Below are 16846 nucleotides of genomic sequence, written 5' to 3' on the forward strand. Positions count from 1 at the left end.
ACTGGTGAGACCATTACTTGACACTGGAGCTGGTCAGAATTTTTTAACCAAAAAAAAATGCCAGTTTATCGAAATAGAAAATTTTCACAGGAAGGTATTGATTTTGATACAACTTTTTTCAGGAAGGTTTCAGGATGGTCCAGGGTGGAATTTCTGGTCAAAAAGAGAGAGAGAGACCAACTCACCCAGGTTAGCCAATAACCTGGTGGTCTGAGCATTCAAGTCCCTGTTCTACATGACATGGAGCAAGGACTTGAACCTGGCTCTCCTACATTGCAGGTGAGTGCTCTAACCACCGAGCTATCTAATGCAGAATGAGAACAATTTCTGAAACATCAAATTTTTTTTGAGAAATGGAAATCTTTTTTTCTGGCCAGTCCTATTGGATCCTGAGTCCAGTTCTAGTGCCCACATTTGAAAAAGGATGTTTTCAAATTAGAAAAGGTACGGAGAAGAGCTACAAGAACAATTAGGGTGTGTCTATCCAGCCCGCAGCAGCAAGCCTCTCAGCCCGGGTCGACAAACTCAGGCTCACAGGGCTTGTGGTGCTGAACTAAAAATAGCTGTGTAGATGTTGCTGATTGGACTGGAGCTCAGTTTCTAAAGGGTAGGGAGTGGGGTGGGCTTCAGAGCCCAAGCTTCAGCCAAGCTGCAACTTCAAAGCACTGTCTGGACGCTCACTGCCACGGGCTGAGTAGAGATACCCACAGAGGTCTGAAAAAACTGCCTTACAGTGAAGACCATAACAAATTCAATCTATTTATCTTATCAAAGAGAAGGTTAAAGTAGGAGAAGTTAAGGGGAAGTGTGGCAGGGAAGTTTGTGCAGGATAAGCATCTGGAAACAGATTTGCCATTGGCTGAAGAGGAGTGGAACCACTTCAAAAAAATGTTGATTGCAGCAGTGGAAGATGTTTGTGGATGATGCAGATGGAGAAAACCAAGGGAAAGAGGGGAATGGTGGTGGACTGATGAAGTGCAAGTAGCAATCCAAAACAAGCGCATGGAGCATAAAGAAAAATAAATCAATCCATTGCGTACAAATGAAAGCAAATACAGAGAAGCAAAGTGAGCTGCCAAGCAGGCAGTAAGGAAGGTGCCCTAGACAATATGTATGCTGAGCTTGTAAACCACCCACAGCTGGCTGGCAAAAAGATCTATAGCATTGCAAAAATGAGGTGCAAAGAGAAGCAGGATGTATTGTAACACCATTTGTACATGATGGGTAGGCGAGACTGCTAGTAACACCTAACAAGTGAAGGAGAGATGGAAAGAATACTTCGGGAGTCCCTTAAATGAAGCAAATCCTTTAGGACAGAGGAAATGTGGTGCCTGAGCCCCATATAATGGAGGAAGAGGTGAGAAATGCACTCCAGATAATGAAGACTGTAAAGCACTAGGACCTGATGAAGTGACGGTGGATCTGGTGAAAGTCTTAGGTGAGAGAGGCCTAAAATGGATGAGCAGATTAGTTAAAACCGTATGACAAGACAAGAGAATTCCCAAAAACTGGTGCCAGTCTATCCTGGTCCCAATATATAAGAAAGGTAACATCCATGAATGAGAAAACTATCAAGGAACAAAGCTATTGTCGCATGGGATGAAGATACTAGAACATATTCTGGGATCTTATAGATCTAGACAAGGCCTACAAGAGGACAGAAGGATGCTCACACCTGTGCTGAGGAAATATCGAGTGTCTGAGGATTTAATAACTACAGTGTATGCCCTAGATCGATCTCCTAAAACAGTGACCCAAACATGTTTTGGAATGACAAGTCGCTTTGAAGTAAAAGTCAGACTGCACCAGGGGTCAGTCCTCTGTCCACTCCTGTTTATCACATTGATGGACTACATCGGCAGGAAAAAGGGAGAAGTTGCAATATGCAGATCACACAACAATAAGGGACCCTCAAAAGAAGACCTAAAGGAAATATTAAACCAGAGATCAGTGGCGTAGCCAGGTTTTAACATCAGGGGGAGCGAACACATAAAAAAAGGTGCCACCCGCCGCCGTATCAAATTACTAGTTACATACTTTTAAATTTGTTATACATATTTATTTTGTACTTAAAATAAAAACACAAGAATGATATTGTTTTATAAGTACGTGTGTTATTTTGCATTTAATATAAAAAAGTTTTACTGTATTGTATATAAAATCAAAACATAAAAACACGTGTTATTTACTTATTTTATATTTCAAAGATAAGATCAAAACAATATGATAATCTATGAAGCAACTACAACAGCCTCTTTCGTCTAAGCTTCATTCTAGCAAAGTTATCTATTACTTTATTATAATCTACTTCAGTAGCCAATTGTCTTTCAATGAAGAGCAAAGCTAACCCAGACAATCTATCTTCACCCATTGTAGAGTGCAGGTAGGACTATATAAGATTAAGTCAGCTAAAGGATCATTCCGCAACTGCGCTACTTATTGGCAAGGTCAGAAAAATGTGGTACAATCTCGAAAGGTTAGGATAAATGGAACACATATCATTGGCGATCATGAATTTCAGTACACTGTCGATGGTGAGTTTCTCGTCGACACTTGACTTTACCGCTAGTGCTCGTTATGTCATTGTACATGTCTTTAAATGAAAGAAACGCTTCCAAAATTGCGGTTTGACTGTTGATCACATCTGAGTACATGTCTGCCAAAAGTTCTAATTTGTTAACATTATCTGCGTTGTCAAAATGCTTTGGATCTCAACCACTAAATTTGGCAGCCACATTTTTAAAATGCTCAAATTTTTTACTTGTGCTATTTATAACACAATCTAAGGACACTAAGTAGGATTCAACTATGAATTTCTCCTGGGCATCAAATATTCCTTCTTCATCCTCTGCAATTTCCTCATGGAATCTTTTTCTCTTACATATTCTGTGCTGCTTATATGCCGTAGTCATATCACATTTTCGAGCCAACTCGGTTGCTTCATTCTCAATCTGTTTGAATTCAGATTCAAAATCACTTCGAATGTTTTTCATATCATTTTCAAAAATCTGAATCAAATGAGAAGCTGTTACCCAATCTAGACTACTTTTCTGTAAATATGTGGATAAATGGAAAGCCTTCTCTAGCACTTTACTTCAGAATATAAGAAGAACTAAGATTTCATAAGTATTGAGTGTTGCCAGAATACCCTTTGCCTTACTGAGCTATTTAGGAGTACAGTTTATCTCACCATCCACAATTCTTTGTAGAGCAATTACCGGGTACTAGTGCTGGTAAATTTTGCCAGACTGCCTCTACTGCTGACTTTCTAGATGCCCATCTGGTATCACAAAGTTTCTTTAGAGTTAATGTGAAAGATTCGATAAGATTGTAGTTCTTCCCCCTCCCCCCTGTGCAGATCAGCTGTCTCCCTCCTGCTGGGCCTTTCCGAGTCCTCCTCCCACTGAGCCCAGCTTGCTGCCAGAGCTCAGTTCTTCCCCTCCCCTCCCTGCCCCGCGATCAGCTGTCTCCCTCCTGCTGGGAGACACAGCTGATCGGCGGGGGCAGGGTATGATGAGGCAGGCTGGGGGAAGCCGGGCAGGCACTTCAGAGCAGAGCATATGAGGCGTCGCTTTTTTTAAAATGTGGTGAGGGGAAGCGGCTGCTTCTCATGCATCCCACTAGCTACGCTGCTGCCAGAGATATGACCAACTAAGCTGGCATGGGATGAAAATGAGCATGACTAAGACTGCGGTCATGTGGGCTAGTAGAGGTCCCAGAGTGAAACTGGACATAGAGATTAACAGAGCACAATTAAACTAGATTGACCTTGGCAGCTGGTTCATGGAAGACAGTGAGCCTGATCACGAGATACAGTCCAGACTAGAGAGTGCTGGAAGAGCATGGAATAACATCTCAGAGATGTACATGACCAGTGTATGCCACTGAAAGTAAAAGCTTAGCTGTGTAGAACGTGCTGCACCCCACAATGCATCATGGTGCAGACGATGGATATCAAGAGATGGCAGGTCCAATGCCTACAGGTATATGAAATGAGATGTTTTTGCTCTGGAAGGGGACTTACAGGAAAAGACAGATTTTGAATTGTAAATATTAGGATGGAAGTCAAAGTCTGTGATGTGGCTGACAAAATCCAGGAAGCACAGTTTTGCTGGTTCAGACATATGCAGAAGATTCATTGTTTCCAAGACCAGAAGTACCATTGTGATCATCTAGTTTGATCTCCTCTATAGATCTCTCTTCCCCCAAAGAACTTTGCCACAAAAATTCCTAGAGCAGATCTTTTAGAAAAATGTCCAATCTTGATTGAAAAATTGTCCATGCTGGAGAATCCACCACCACCCTTGGTAAATTGTTCCAATGGTTAAATACCCTCATGGTCAAAAATGTATGCATTATTTCCAGTCTGAATTTGTCTAGCTTCAACTTCCAGCCATTGGATCACATTATACCTTTCTTTGCCAGGCTGAAGAGCCCATTATTAAATATTTGTTACCCATACAGATACTTCCTGTGAACAAACTCCTTAACTTCTCTTTGTTAAACAAAATACATTGAGCTCTTTGAGTCTATCGCTATAAGGCAGGTTTTCCAGTCCTTTAATAATTCTCATGGCTCTTCTCTGAACCCTCTCCAATTTATCAATGTCCTCCTTGACCTGTGGACACCAGAACTGGACAAACTATTTCAGCACCAGTGCCAAATACAAAGATAAAATAATCTCTCTACTCCTTGATTTTGGGATTTCCTCTGAGACCTTATTCTACTCAGCTATACTGAGTTGATCAGACTTAAGAATAGTGGGTGAGTATAGGGCGTACTACACATCTAAAGTTACACAGAAAACCTCTTCCTTTATATACATTTACACATCACATTGCATTTACTATGCATTGCATCACAGGCAGGGCCAGCTCCACCATTTTTGCCGCCCCAAGCAAAAAAAAAAAAAAGCTGCCCGAACTGCCGAACCAAAAAAAAAAAAAAAAAAGCCAGACAGTGCCGCCCCAAGAATTGACGAAATGCCGCCCCTTAGCATGTGCCGCCCCAGGCACATGCTTCCTCTGCTGGTGCCTGGAGCTGGCCCTGATCACAGGTTTGGTGTTTGGCTCAGTTATTTTGTAGGAATGAAACCCTGTATAGCATGTTCTGTCCATGATCTACTCATGGGTAATCTGACCTCTACCTTATCTTACATTTAGGCTTGTTTATTAACACCAGGATGTTCCTGATGATCTTAACTAGCCATCCTGACTCATCATTGTGCTTGTTATAACAACTTAACATTCCATTCACCTTCCCAATCATGCCAACTAAGAAATGAAATAAGCCTACACTCGAGAATCCTGTTTATGCATCCCATGATCGCATTAGTTCTTTTGGCCACAGCTTCACATTGGCAACTCATGTTCAGCTGATTATCCACCAGGATAAAGTTTTTCAGAGTCACTGCTTTCCAGGAAAGAGTCCCCCATTCTGAAAGTACGGCCTACATTCTTTGTTTCTAGATGTGTTGTAGCCCTGAGGATTAATCTGTTGGTCTGTATAAAATGTCTTTTTGATAAAGTGTGTAGGCTGCATAGATTAATAGGAATTTGCAATAGCTGTAACGCAAGATACCTAGAAGTTTCTAGGACAGACATCCTGGCCTATTTCCTTTGTGACGCTGACAGCAACCTTTAAGACCCTTACTCAGAAAAGTAATAATAGGAGACAAACCTACGCAAATTGTCTAGGGACTTTTGAATATCTGCTAACCTTTCACCTAGTTAGGTGCAAAGTGGGGGGTTTTTGCCCACAAATTTCACACATATACCCGCAGATGCGTCATTTAATACGTACACAAAGGTCAGCCTATGAAAACAGGTACCCTCACCTTTCCATGGCGGAAAGACAAATTTGGGCATAGGAGGAAGGATTTCTCCCTATAAAAGGTGTGATAATCCACCATTAGGCAGGCGATACACCCATCCTTCTATTCTCCATCGCCTCACCCTGCCTACACCTACGAAAGCTGTCAACTACTGATAAGTCGTAGTGTTCTGTCCTTTCACAGCTGTAAGTATGAAATAATTCTTAATTTCTACTTCACCTCTAAAGCATCTATGCTAAGAAGGGTTTAACCAGTTTCTTTATAACTATACTTCCTCTAGCAAAGGTGTGAAATCTTCTGAGTGCTATTGCTGCAGAGTGCATTTAGAACTGTGTAATATCATATCATATCTCTTAAAGAACTGTGATATTTTGTAACTTTGTAATCTCATACTGCTTTTAACATTTTATATTTACTTCTTGCTTTATTGATTTTAAATAAAAGGTCTTGTTTGACTAAACTCTGTCCCTGTCTAAATTCCTGTTATACCCCAATCTCCTTGTATTAAATTCTGTGAAGCCTGATTCAAGACGAACTTTTATCTTCTGATCACACATATTGGCGAGCCATACCCATATTATTAATACCTATCACTTATTATTAATATTACTAATTAATTAGAAAATTAATTATTAAATACAACTAAATTAAGTGGATATATTCCACTGTCCCTACTAACCCTCCCCAAATCAGGCTACAGTGTGTGTTTAGATTTGGCTGTATTAAAGTGCATATTGTTTGCTTGAGCCCAGTTTACCAAGCGATCCACATCACTCTGAAACAGTGACCTGCTCTCTTCATTATTTACCACTCTTCCAATTTTTGTGTCATCTGCAAACTTAATCAATGATGATTTTATGTTTTATTCCAGATCATAAGAACATAATAGCTATACTGGGTCAGACCAATGGTCCATCTAGCCCAGTATCCTGCTTTCCTACAATGGGCAGTACCAGATGCTTCAGAGGGAATTAACAGAAAAGGGCAATCATCCAGTGATCCATCCCCGGCTCTGTGGATGAGGGGAAAGCAGTGGATGTGCTATTTCTGGACTTTAGCAAAGCTTTTGATACAGTCTCCCACAGTATTCTTGCCAGCAAGTTAAAGAAGTCTGGGCTGGATGAATGGACGGTAAGGTGGATAGAAAACTGGCTAGATGGTCGGGCTCAACGGGTAGTGATCAATGGTTCCATGTCTAGTTGGCAGCCAGTATCAAGTGGGGTGCCCCAAGGGTCGGTGCTGGGGCTGGTTTTATTCAATATCTTCATTAACGATCTGGAGGATGGTGTGGACTGCACCCTTAGCAAGTTTGCAGATGACACTAAACTGGGAGGAGTGGTTGATACGCTGGAGGGTAGGGATAGGATACAGAGGGACCTAGACAAATTATAGGATTGGACCAAAAGAAATATGATGAGGTTCAACAAGGACAAGTGCAGAGTCCTGCACTTAGGACGGAAGAATCCCATGCACTGCTACAGACTAGGGACCGAATGGCTGGGCAGCAGTTCTGCAGAAAAGGACCCAGGGGTTACGGTGGATGAAAAGCTGAATATGAGTCAACAGTGTGCCCTTGTTGCCAAGAAGGCTAATGGCATTTTGGGTTGTATAAGTAGGGGCATTTCCAGCAGATCGAGGGATGTGATCATTCCCCTCTATTCAGCACTGGTGAGGCTTCATCTGGAGTACTGTGTCCAGTTTTGGGCCCCACACTACAAGAAGGATGTGGATAAATTGGAGAGAGTCCAGCGGAGGGCAACAAAAATGATTAGGGGGCTGGAACACATGACTTATGAGGAGAGGCTGAGGGAACTGGGATTGTTTAGCCTGCAGAAGAGAAGAATGAGGGGGGATTGATAGCTGCTTTCAACTACCTGAAAGGGGGTTCCAAAGAGGATGGATCTAGACTGTTCTCAGTGGTAGAAGATGACAGAACAAGGAGTAATGGTCTCAAGTTGCAGAGGGGGAGGTTTAGGTTGGATATTAGGAAAAACTTTTTCACTAGTAGGGTGGTGAAGAACTGGAATGGGTTACCTAGGGAGGTGGTGGAATCTCCTTCCTTAGAGGTTTTTAAGGTCAGGCTTGACAAAGCCCTGGCTGGGATGATTTAGTTGGGTTTGGTCCTGCTTTGAGCAGGGGGTTGGACTAGATGACCTCCTGAGGTCCCTTCCAACCCTGAGAGTCTATGATTCTATGATTCTATGATCCCCTATCATTCAGTCCAAGCATCTGGCAGTCAGAGGCTTAGGACAGGGCATGGGGTTGCATCCCAGACCATCATGGCTAATAGCAACTGATGGACGTATCTTTCATGAACGTATCTCATTCTTTTTTTAATCCAATTACAGTTTTTGCCTCCATGACATCCCCTGGCAACGAGTGCTAAAGATTGGCTCTCCCTTGTGTGAAAAAGTACTTTCTTTCCTTTTGTTTGCTTTTCCGATTAGTTTCATTGGGTGACCTCTAGTGCTTGTGTTGTGTGAAGAGGTAAATAACACTTCCTTATTTTCACTTTCTCCACACCATTCGGTGGGACATCCCTGTCATATCCCCCCTTAGTTATCTCTTTTCCAAGCTGAAAAGTCACAGTCTTTTTAATCTCTCCTCGTAAGGAAGCTATTCAATACCCTTAATGATTTGTGTTGCCCTTTTCTGCATATTTTCCAATTCTGATGTATCTTTTTTGAGATGGAGCAACCAGAACTGCACACACTATTCAAGGTGTGGGCATACCATAGATTTATATAGTTGCATTATGATATTTTCTGTCTTTTTATCTCTCCCTTTCCTAATGGCTCCTAACATTCTATTAGCTTTTTTGAATCCCACTGCACATTAAGTGGATGTTTTCAGAGAACTATCCACAATGATTCCAAGACCTCTTTCTTGAGTGACAAAAGATAATTTAGACCCCATCATTTTGTTGGGATTATGTTTCCAATGTACATTACTTTTCATTTATCAACATTGAATTTCATCTTCCATCCCAGTTTTGAGAGATTGTGATGTACCAGGGTGAATCCAGACTAATGGGCAGCTGTGTCACCCCAGTCCTACAACCTTGGGTGCCTTACAATGCCTTGCTGAAGTAGTTCCCACCTGGGCTTCTCACAAATAGCCTGCTACACCCTTCCTGTCACCAGCCTTGGTTATACTGCAGAGTGATCCCAGCACATGCCCAGTCTTATATTTCCCCCCAGAAACATATGTCCTATGTTGCCCAGCTCTCTCCTGGGCAATGCAAATTATATTAAGTCCATTATTCCTTTAAGGGAATCATATGCACACAACTTGTCACCCTAAATGGAGTTACCCAGACACTTCAATTTTAACACTCTGGATTAGATAAAACCAAGTTAAAAAAGTATGGATTGGATGAATGGACTATAAAGTGGATAGAAAGCTGGCTAGATTGTCGGGCTCAATGTCTAGCTGGCAGCCGGTATCAAGCAGAGTGCTCCAGGGGTCAGTCCTGGGGCTGGTTTTGTTCAACATCTTTATCAATGATCTGGATGATGGGATGAATTGCACCCTCAGCAAGTTCTCAGATGACACTAAGATGGGAGGCGAGGTAGATATGCTGGAGTGTAGGGATAGGGTCCAGAGTGACCTAGACAAATTGGAGGATTTAAAAAAAAATAACAACAGGAGATATACCAATCTCCTAGAACTGGAAGGGACCTTGAATGGTCATTGAGTCCAGCCCCCTGCCTTCACTAGCAGGACAAATTTTTGCCCCAGACCTCTAAGTGGCCCCCTTAAGGATTGAACTCACAACCCTGGGTTTAGCAGGCCAATGCTCAAACCACTGAGCTACCCCTCCCCCCTTTTGTTTTGGATTGGGCCAAAACAAATCTGATGAGGTTCAACAAGGACAAGTGCAAAGGAAGGAAGAATCCCATGCACCTCTATAGGCTGGGGGCCGACTGGCTAAGCAGCAGTTCTGCAGAAAAGGACCTGGGGATTATAGTGGACAAGAAGCTGGATATGAGTCAGCAGTGGGCCCTCGTTACCAAGAAAGCCAACAGAATATTAGGCTGTATTAGTATGAGCAATGCCAGCAGATTGAGAAAAGTGATTATTCCCCTGTATTTGGCACTGATGAGGCCACACCTGGAGTATTGCATCCAGTTTTGGTCCCCCCACTATAGAAGGGATGTGGACAAATTGGAGAAAGTCCAGCGGAGGGCAACGAAAATGATTAGGAGGCAGGGGCACATGACTTACAAGGGAAGGCTGAGGGAACTGGGATTATTTAGTCTGCAGAAGAGAAGAGTGAGGGGGGATTTGATAGTAGCCTTCAACTATCTGAAGGGAGGTTCCAAAGAGGATGGAGCTAGGCTGTTCTCAGTGGTGGCAGATGACAGAACAAGAAGCAATGGTCTCAAGTCGCAGTGGTGGAGGTCTAGGTTGGATATTAGGAAACACTATTTCACTAGGAGGGTGGTGAAGCACTGGAATGGGTTACCGAGGGAGATGGTGGAATCTCCATCCTTAGAGGTTTTTATGGCCTGGCTTGACAAAGCCCTGGCTGGGATGATTTAGTTGGTGTTAGTCCTGCTTTGAGCAGGGGGTTGGATTAGATGACATCCTGAGGTCTCTTCCAACCCTGATATTCTACGATTCTATAAAAAAGTGTATGAACTACAAAGAGTTTTAAATGGGTACAAATAAAGAGGTATAAAAGTCAGAAACAGTTACAAGAAAAATAAAGCTAATTGTAAACATCTTATCTAACTATGTCAGATTCAGCAAAGTTTCTCTCCACATGCTTTCAGCTGTCCTACTGACCAAACCCTGTAGGTCAGGAGCCCTCCTCCAGAGTCCCTCTCTTGAAAACATTTCCAGCTGGGCACTAGGAGACAGAGTCTATGTGTCAGGATGTTCCCTGCTGGCTTTTCCTCACCTGCTTGAGCTTCCTTCATTCCCCTTCCTGCCTAAAGAAAAACTGAGCAGAGCACACACTCCTTTGTTTACGACAGACATCCTTGCCAACCTTAGTTTGGGAAGAACTGTGGGGTTTGAAACATGTGTTAATAACATTGCCATAACTATAAAGGGAAGGGAACAGCCCTCCTGTGTACAAAACTATAAAATCTCTCCTGACCAGAGACACCAAAATCCTTTTACCTGTAAAGGGTTAAGAAGCTCAGGTAACCTGGCTGACACCTGACCCAAAGGACCAATAAGGGGACAAGATACTTTCAAATCTTGGTGGGGGAAGGCTTTTATTTGTGTGCTCTTTGTTTTTGGGGTTGTTCGCTCTTGGGACTAAGAGGGACCAGACATCAATCCCTGCTCTCCAAATCTTTCTGAACCAGTCTCTCATATTTCAAACTTGTAAGTAACAGCCAGGCCAGGCATGTTAGCTTTATCTTTGTTTTCTCAACTTGTAAATGTTCCTTTTTGCTAAGAGGATTTACCTCTGTTCGCTGTAACTTTGAACCTAAGGCCAGAGGGGGTTCATAGAATCATAGAATCTCAGGGTTGGAAGGGACCTCAGGAGGTCATCTAGTCCAACCCCCTGCTCAAAGCAGGACCAAACCCAACTAAATCATCCCAGCCAGGGCTTTGTCAAGCCTGACCTTAAAAACCTCTAAGGAAGGAGATTCCACTGGGCTCTATGAATCTGATTACCCTGTAAAGTTATTTTCCATCCTAATTTTACAGAGATGATTTTTACTTTTCTTTAATTAAAAGCCTTCTTTTTAAGAACCTGATTGATTTTTCCTTGTTTTAAGATCCAAGGGGATTGGATCTGGACTCACCAGGAATTGGTGGGGGAAAGGAGGGGGGATGGTTAAATTCTCCTTGTGTTAAGATCCAAGGGGTTGGATCGGTGTTCACCAGGAACTTGGTGAAGAAGTCTCTCAAGACTATCCAGGGAAGGGAGCTAGTATTTGGGAGTGGTGGCAGCAAAACCAGATCTAAGCTGGTAATTCAGTTTAGGAGTTCAATGCAGGTCCTCATATCTGTACTCTAAAGTCCAGAGTGGGGAAAGAACCTTGACAAACATCGTAGAGGGAATCTTATAACTTTACATTCAGTGTTGCTACACATACTTTACCAGGACAATACTGACCAGCAAATTATGAGTTTTCAAATGATACCTTATAAGGCATACTTTGTACAAAGATTATTACAATTGTGTGTAGAGTGTGAATTTTTTTTGAGAAATGGAAAAAAATGGAGGACCCAGTTATTTACCTCTCTCCATTCTGAAAACTGATCATTTATTCCTACCCTTTGTTTCCTGTCTTTTAACCAGTTACTGATCCATAAGAGGACCTTCCCTCTTACTCCATGACTGCTTACTTTGCTTAAGAGCCTTTGGTGAGGGACTGTGTCAATGGCTTGCTGAAATTCCAAATACACTATATCCACTGGATCCCCCTTGACCACGTTTGTTTATCCTCCTCAAAGAATTCTAATAGATCAGTGAGACATGATTTTGCTTTACAAAAGCAATGTTGACTCTTCCCCAACAAATTGTGTTCATCTGTGTGTCTGTAGTTCTGTTCTTTACTGTAGTTTCAACCAATTTGCCTGGTACTGAAGTTAGGCTTACTGTAATTGCCAGGATTGCGTCTGGAACCTTTTTAAAAAATTGATGTCACATTAGCTGTCCTCCAGTCATCTGGTACAGAAGTTGATTAAAGCGACAGGTTACAAACCATTTCATTATTTGGGTTCCTTCAGAACTCCCAGCTAAATACCACCTGCTTTTGGTGACTGATTACTGTTTAACTTATCAATTTGCTCCAAAACCTCTGTTATTAATACCTGAATCTGGGATGGTTCCTCAGATTTGTCACCTAAAAAGAATGCCTCTGGTATGGGAATCTCCCTCACATCCTCTGCAGTGAAGACCGATGCAAAGAATTCATTGAGGTTCTATATCTGACTCTATGCTTTCTTTCATATACAGTGCCACTCCCCCACCAGCACAACCTACTCTGTTATTCCTATATATTTTGTACCTTGGTATTATCGTGTCCCATTGATTATCAGCATTCCACAAAGTTGCTGTGATGCCTGTTATATCAATATTCTCAGTTAATATCTGGCACTCAAGTTCACCCATCTCAGTTACTTCTTGCATTTATATACAAGCATGTACGCGTGTGGAGCCGGGGCTCGACCCTCTCCAGGGGAGGAGGGGAGCCATGCCGGCTCACTCCACACTGGTTGGTCTGGAAAAATAGCCCAGCAGTCCTTGTGGCAATTGTCTACCCGGTGGGGCAAGGGGCTCAGGTCCTTCGGCAGGGCTGAGCCGTAACACCCGCTATGGGCCTGGTCCTAGGTCGGGGCGGGCAGCAAACACTGAGTCAGGAAAGCTCAGGCCTTGGGTCAGGGCTGAGCAACAGTAACAGTTTAAGGCCCGGCCCTAGGTCAGGGCGGAGCAGCAAACACTGAGTCAGTAAGGTCAGGCCTTTGGCCAGGGCTGAGCAACAGTAACAGTTATTGGCCTCCTCAGGCCAGGGAGAGGGCGAGTCTGCCACCCCGGAGTGGGGTGGCAGGGGGGACGCAGGCCTTCCCACTCCACTGTGTCCCAGTCCGGGGCCCTAACAGCGGCTGTCACTCAGCTGTTCAGTCAGTGGGGATCCTGGCCGCAACACACTGACATAGGCTCCGGTAACGCTGCAGCCTGACTGGGGTCATCTGCCCCTGGGCTGCTTCCGTACTCCCCCTCGGGACCTACCTGGGTCCTAACGTCGGCCTCTGGAGGATCCAGGAGCATGGGCTCATCGCGGCCAGGGCTGGGTGGTAGGTCTGGGAATTCCTCGGGATAGTCAGCCCAGGGTGGCGCTTTCGGCTCCTCCGGGTAGCAGCAGGCGCGGGGAAGCTCCGGCAGCTCCTCCGGGTAGCAGGCATGGGGAAGCTCCGGCGGCTCCTCCGCGTAGCGGGTGCGGGGAAGCTCTGGCAGCTTCTCCGGGTAGCGGGCACGGGGGAGCTCCAGCGGCTCCTCCGGGTAGCGGGCATGGGGGAGCTCCGGCGGCTCCTCCGGGTAGCGGGCGCGGGGGAGCTCAGGCGGCTCCTCCGGGTAGCGGGTGCGGGGGAGCTCAGGTGGCCCCTCCGGGTAGCGGGCGCGGGGGAGCTCAGGCGGCTCCTCCGGGTAGTGGGCGCAGGGGAGCTCCAGCGGCTCCTCCGGGTAGCGGGCGCGGGGGAGCTCAGGCCAGTCTGGGCAGCTGCCCTGAGTCGCCGGAGTCTCCCAGTCTTGAGCTCCCTGAGGGACGTCTGCTCTCTCCGGCTGCTGAGGCCTGACTGAGCTCTGAGGGCTGAGACTGGGGCCTGACTGAGCTTTTATAGTTCTGGGTCCCCGCCTGACCCTTTGAGGGGCGGGCTCAGAGCTACGTAGCTCCGCCCACTCTGGCCTCCGGCTGGGCTCTCCCTCCTGTGAGCTGGAGGGGAGCCACGCGGATTCACTACAAAGCACTTATAAAATTTGTTACTCTTTAGTTGTCTGCCATTATGTGATGTGATTGAACAGGACTCTTTTTCATTTGACTGTTTCTCTTCAGTTCCTACCTGTACTTTATCAACTTCTATCCTCTCCTCTTTACTAAGATATAGAGAATCTTCATTAATAGAGATTGAGGTGATGTATCTATCCAAACCATGTGCTCCTCCACAGGGTCAGATTTAGGGGCGGGCAACACAGGCAACTGCCTGGGGTACTGTGTTGGGGGAGTGCTAGGCTCGGGGTGCTATTTTTGGTTTTAGAGACAAAAAGGAAAATAGAATGTTTGAAGTAAAATGTTTCAGGTATTCCATATGTGGATTCATTTTTCACTAACCTCCTAGAATGTTCTGGACCTTTGTAGAATCTCATGGAACCTTCCAGACATTCTGAGAACTACATTTTCCTTGAACCTCCTAAAATGTTGTCAGCCTCAAGGGTATATAAGGGGCAGGGCATCACCAGTCAGTCAGTGAGATGTAAGAAGAAAGTGAAGTGAAGTGAGAGCCCAGCTGCAATATTGTGAACCTTGTTTTACTGTGTAATTGTGAAAGTGTATTTGTGTTTTAAGACTTGAAGCATGTAAGTAGTGACCAATAATGGACATATTTAATGAGACACCAGAAATATCTATTAAACCCCTATCTATGCAACAATATAAAAGAAATACTGTTATTTATTTTGCCATGCTTAACACGTAATGTTTCATGACTTTCTAAGACTGTGTAACCCACACTTTTGCTCTTCCTAATACTGTCTGTTTTCCCCTTTAAAAAATGCCCCCAAATAAACCTTCAGGAGTTCAGCATAGGAAACGAAAAGCTCAATTGCAATCTAGTCTGCAGCAAGGTGCAAATTTGCTGGGAAAACATCTGAAACAAAAAAACAGACCAAGCATTAGGCAGTAACGATTGTCCCAGTAAAGAAGAATTTGAGGAGTGAAGCACAAAGAATGGAAATCCTATTGCTAAGGAATTAGCAGTTTTACCTGACGACAAGGAAAGGAAATGTGAGGAAAGTGATGAAAAATTGTCCAGTTTTCCTGGTGACATAAAGGAGAGTGATGATAAAGAAGAATGGATCACATGAAAAGGAGAGTAATGACAAAGAAAAATCTGGTATACATGAAAAGGAGAGAAACAATAAAGAAAAATCAGCCTCGCATGATGACAGAAACAGCAGTGAGAAAAAATGCACACCACAGATTGATACATCAGGTCCTGCTTTATTGTTGGTGGTCCTAAACACTGCTGATATTGATTGTACAATTTTGAATGGGCTGGGGAGAATTGAGGATATGACATTTCCATTAAATGAACAGAAGCGACACTTCTCAAAGTCACACTACGACAGAATGCTTGAGAATAGTGAGAAACTGAATTGACATTGGCTAGTTTACTCAAAATCAACTGACAAAGTGTTCTGTTTTTGTTGCAAACTATTTGACAAGAATGCCAAATCATTGCTTGCCCTTCCCAGGTACAATTATTGGCATAGTTTAGCCAATGCTTTGAAGCAACATGAAAAGTCACCCGACTATTTTATGTCCTGCTCCAAATGGATGGAGGTCAAGTCCAAGCTCAAGTTGGGTAAATGCATAGACACAGAAAACCAGTGGATTATGAATGTAGAAACCCAGCACTGGAGGAACGTGCTCGAGCGTCTAATCTCAATTACCCGCTTCCTTGCAAAGAATAATTTGGCTTTCCAGATCTCATCAGATAAGTTGTTCACTGAACATAGTTGTACTGTAATTTCTTTGGTTTGGTAGAGCTCATTGGGAAATATGATGATATCATGCATGAGCACCTATGTCGAGCTGTTCGTAAAGAAGCTATGCAGCAAAACAATTCAAAATGAATTGATTGACCTTATGGTAAGGAAGGTGCTTGATAACAATTTGATGCAGCTTGGCAAAGCCAAGTACTACACCATATTAATGGACTGCACTCCCGACATTAGTCACAGTGAAAAGATGTCATTTATAGTAAGATTTCTTGACGACAAGGATGGCTCTATCCAAGTAAAGGAACATTTTATCTGTGTCCGGTCTGTGGATGCCGCTACTGGAAATGAACTAACAGAACTGTTTATGAACATTTTGAATGAGAATAAAATAAAGCTTCAGGACTGCTGTGGCCAAGGCTACGACAACAGCACGAACATGAAGGACAGAAACAGTGGCATCCAGGCAAGGATACTTGTGCTGAATTCAAAAGCTTTCTTCATGCCCTGTGGCTGCCATCCCTCAACCTGGTTGTGTCAGATGCAGCAGCATTTTCTTTAGATTCAGTATTTCTCTTCGGAGTACGGCAAAGGTTATACGTCCTGTTTTCAGCATCAACTATCAGGTGGAAGATCCTCACAGACAAAACAAATCTGACGTGAAACCACTAAGTGGCACTTGCTGGGAGATCCGCATTGATAACATAAGGCCCATGAGGTACCAAGTGACTGAGGTTTACGATGCCCTGATGGAACTGACGCAGTCGAGTAAAGCCAAGGCTGGAATCCGACACGAGGTGAAAAGCCTGGCAAACCAGCTCACTGGC

This window comes from Mauremys mutica, chromosome 17 (assembly GCF_020497125.1).
Source record: "Mauremys mutica isolate MM-2020 ecotype Southern chromosome 17, ASM2049712v1, whole genome shotgun sequence".
Lineage (NCBI taxonomy): Eukaryota > Metazoa > Chordata > Testudines > Geoemydidae > Mauremys > Mauremys mutica.